The following is a 4,430-nucleotide window of genomic DNA, read 5'->3' as shown; positions in this document are numbered from 1 at the left end:
TGTGAAATTCTTGTCGTTAAAGTGCTTAGACCAATAAAACAGTCTCAATGCCAATTTCAGAAGATAGGTTTTGCATATATGACACCTTTCTTTATTAATGAAGGGTTTATTCTAATCATGTCTGTACCCATGGGATTAGTGATGCAACTACTAATTTTTCTGTTGTATTTTATATCATTTCAGCCCACCCCCACCCCAGGAGTATTCCCCTGAACAAGGTATTCGCCACTCCATTTACACTACAGAGCATTTAACAAGCTCCTCTATTCCCTTACAAACATCAGTTGTGAGGAATCCAGAAAACATGTTTACATTTCATTAAGATGAATTAGAGGAAGTACTAAGCCAGGGCAAGGGAATTCCAGGAAGGAGGGGATAGTTAAGTGGAAAGAACTCAGGCATAAATCAGCTTGATGGTGCTCAAGGAGACCTGAGCTTCTGTCTATGCAAATGGGTCATTCCTTGCTCATGTTTATTTTATTATTGAAAACATTTTTATATCAAGATTCATTGAATTACTTTAAATTTTTGGAGCACACAGACATGCAGTTCTGAGTAAAAAAAAAATCTTGAAAATGAGATAATATAGTATGTCAATCAGTTGAAGTAAAAACATCTGGGCTACATAAGACACTCAGCAATTTCTCTTCATTGTTTGAATAAAACTCCTGATACCTGGACTCTATTTTTTCCCCATGCTACAACCCAGATGGGTGCATGCTCCGTTAGCAAATCAGTTGTGAGAAAGAAACTTGTTTGTGTGTTGCTTTTGGCAAAACATCATATCCTTGCTTAAAAGATAATCTAGAGGAGTGATTTTCAATGTCTGTGTACCAGGCAGCTCAGAATCCTAAGGGGAAAGTTTATAGCCTCCCATTTGCAAGTTTTCTCCCATTACTAAGTACCATGGGATAGTCATAATTTATGACATTCTAAGAAACATTTTGTAAGAAATGAGTTTATTTTTGCATATTACTTTAAATGGAATGTTGAGAGGTATTGATCCACTTATTACAAATATACTATCATTTATTTCAACAATTCACTACAGCAAATCTGTATCTATTCAAGAATATGTTTGTTAGATCAGAAACTAGATGATACTGTTTTAGTTGAAAGTGATGTTTAGTTTATGGTTTTAATAATCAGTAAGTTGTACATGACAAGTTTCTCTCTCTCTCTCTCTCTCTCTCTCTCTCTCTCTCTCACACACACACACACACACACACACACACACACCTTCTCCATTATCTTGTCATGACAATAACTCAGTTTGCATGATATAGTTAGATTAACAGTTTTCTGCATGAGGGATTCTCACATAGCAGGTGGCAGCAGCAGGTGATACGCTCTGAAGAAAAGGCTACATTTCTGTATCATTGTCTAGACAGAGAAAATAAGTTCCATGTCATACTGGTGGTCATTCCCTCACAGTATTTGTGAATTTCTTCACTTCATTGGCATTTTACAGATGGATTATACTGCATATCTCCTCTAATTAACCTGTATATGTGCAGTGATAGTTTGAACATTCAATCTTCATGGAAAGGATGGATATGTCAGCTAACTTTGTGAAACTGAACTTTTAAACATAGTTTATAATCAAGTGTGTATACATGCTGGATCTACATTTTATGTCATATTAAGAATATATGTCTTAATGAACAAAGATATTCATGAAAATCACATATTACTAAGGAAATAAAAAAAATAAAATAGAGAAATTCAATGATTTTCTTGACTGATATTTAAATAAAAATAGGGTCTTGTGTGGTGTCAAATTGATTATAAAGCTGAAGATGACTTTAAACTTCTGATCATTCTACTCCATCCTCCCCAGTGTGCCACTATACCTGATGCATGTAATACTGGTGACCAAACCCATGACTTTGCAAATGTTTGGCTACACTCTACCAACAGTGCTACATCCTCAGCTTATAGACATAGTTTTTAAGAGAATTTTTTGTAACCCAAACATTAATTCCAAGGATTTTCACACACATGTTACAAATGATAGCATGGAGTTAAAATCTGGCACAGTAACTGAAAAGTTCATTTCTACAATGTAGCCTTAAACTGGTATAACATTGGTAGCTATCTTAGTTTTACATTTCCAAATTAATATGCTACAACATCTCTGCATCCACATATAGCAACCAGGAAGGAACCACTTTGAAAGACTTGTGAATGCCATACCTACCCTTTCCCTACTGGCTTGTGTTCACAGCAGCTTTTAAAGACTGCTAATAATTTCATCTGCAGTGCCACACTGTGTCTCAGCTACTGGAGGAATGGCAACTTCAGTCAACCTCTGCCAGAAGTTTCTATATCATTCGGACATCACACTTTTTTTTTCTTTAATTGCATGAGTGACTAAAATTTAATTTTATTTTAAACATTTTTTTTCTTTTCTTTTGGATACTTTATCTACATTTCATATGCTATCAACCTCTTTCCTGGTCCCCCCAAACACACTAGCATGTCTCCCCTCCCCCTGCTTCTATGAGGGTGTTTCCCCACCCAACCATCCACTACTGCCTCCCAGCCCTCACATTCCCCTACACTGGGGCATCGAGCCTTTACAGCACCAAGGGCCTCTCCTCCCATTGATGTCTGACAAGGCCATTCTTTGCTACATATGTGACTGGAGCTATGGATACTCTCTGGTTGGTGGTTTAGTCCCTGGGAGCTCTGGGGGTCTGGTTGGTTGATACTATTGTTCTTCCTATAGGGTTGCAAACCAACTTTAACTGCTCATGATTTAGGTTTATTTCAGTCTATGAAAACCTAAAATTCAAAGAAAATTCAATCTTTCTTAAGGGAACATTGTAAAGTAACAATTCTTGATTTCACATGCCTCATATGATCTATTTGAAAACAGAGAATTGCATTGTTTTGTGTGTCACTGTTCCAAGAGACAAAACAAATTAGAACAGCTAAAACAACAGTTAGAAGTCTTTAAAATGCACCATGCTTATGAAGTCTCAAACAAAACCTTAATTTCCTGTACAAATGACGTTATTTTCTGTACACCACTTTTGGAAACTGGTCTTTTTTCCTTTCATCTGACCTAAATCAGCTACGAGACCTACAGAAGGATCAAGATGGCTTGTGATTTCTCTCAAGAGACAGAGACCCTTTCTCTTCCCCTATTTCTAGAAAGTGACCTGCTCTGGATTTGGGAGACGCTTCTCGGGGATCTGTACCGAGGTGGAGGACTTCTCTTGAGGTAATCAGCTGGAGGACTAAGGTCCCAAGAGGGACGCGGGCCATCATTTTGACTGCCTTTTTTCACCATTCGAGAGTTCACTCTTACACGGCAGCCACATAATATTCTTCCACCTACCTTGTAGACAGCGTCAGTAGTATCTTGGAGATCAAATTCAATAAAAGCAAAGCCAAGAGCATTTCAAGCAACCCACACACTTTGGAGTGGTCCATAATAGCCAAAAGTCCATTCTAATTCAATCATGTTCCCATTGTTTCCAAGATTACCTACATAAGCCTTACAGTCCAAGGGTCAGGAATCATGATGCATTTCGAGATTCTGGATTCAAAAGGCCCAAATTCAAATCCTAAGGCTCCAACAGGCCCACTCGCTCCCCTCTGGCTAGGCTATGCTCTCACAGATGCTCTCGTCCCACATTGTCCAAAGAATGGCCAAAGGAATTTGTTGTCATAGTGTATAAACTATCCTTGTAATGTCTCGCCAGCAAAACACACTCGGACAACCGGGTCCTTCTAAGGCAAAGCTTTATTGCTTACTTATCAGGAAGACCAGAACCCGGAAAATGGAGCTGCTTAAATACCCCTCTGTGTGACGTGTTAGCTCCTGATTAGCTGCTCACTCATCACCCCACTGCTACGCCCCGGGATGGGCAGTGACTTGGCACGAATTTACTCTTGCATCTGCACACATTACTTGTTTACCAGTTAGGCATTGTGGAAGCCAGCGATTGTAATGGCGATTGCTCACGGCTCTCCACAATAAACAATGTATATGTGTATGGTCTGGCGAAAAGATGTGCATTCGAGTGCAGTGTCCGTAGAGTTCAAAGAGGGGCATCAGATTCCTGTGGAGATGCCTGGTGCAGACACTAGGGTTAAAAGAAGAATCAACTCTTAAACACTAAGCCATTTCTCCAGCCAAGGGCTGCACTTTTCAGTGTTGAATTTAGACATGTAAGTGACCCTAAGGCACATAAGTGCTATGATTCACAAACAAAGTTCAAGGGTGCCCTGGATTTTATTTCTCCATTCTTTGTAGAGCCTTTGATGTCTGAAAGGAAATACTTTGCAAACTACCATCTTTTTACTTGAAGTTAGATTAACTTTACAAATTCATTTCCTTGACCTAAATATTTCAAAATTTCTGTGTCATTTTCCTATTCACGCTGACTAAATTGGTTCCATTAAATGTGCAAGTCTGT

The 4,430-nt window shown here is 38.7% G+C and overlaps 1 pseudogene; it reads right to left on the bottom strand.

The window, feature by feature from the left end:
* Positions 1 to 3,018: 3,018 nt before the first annotated feature.
* On the bottom strand, positions 3,019 to 3,538 carry Gm20074 (annotated as a pseudogene).
* Positions 3,539 to 4,430: the final 892 nt, after the last annotated feature.

Source organism: Mus musculus, chromosome 7, assembly GCF_000001635.26.
Source record: "Mus musculus strain C57BL/6J chromosome 7, GRCm38.p6 C57BL/6J".
Taxonomy (NCBI): Eukaryota; Metazoa; Chordata; class Mammalia; order Rodentia; family Muridae; genus Mus; species Mus musculus.
The sequence above is the reverse complement of the archived record's forward strand: the minus strand, read 5'-3'. Positions and strand labels throughout refer to the sequence as shown.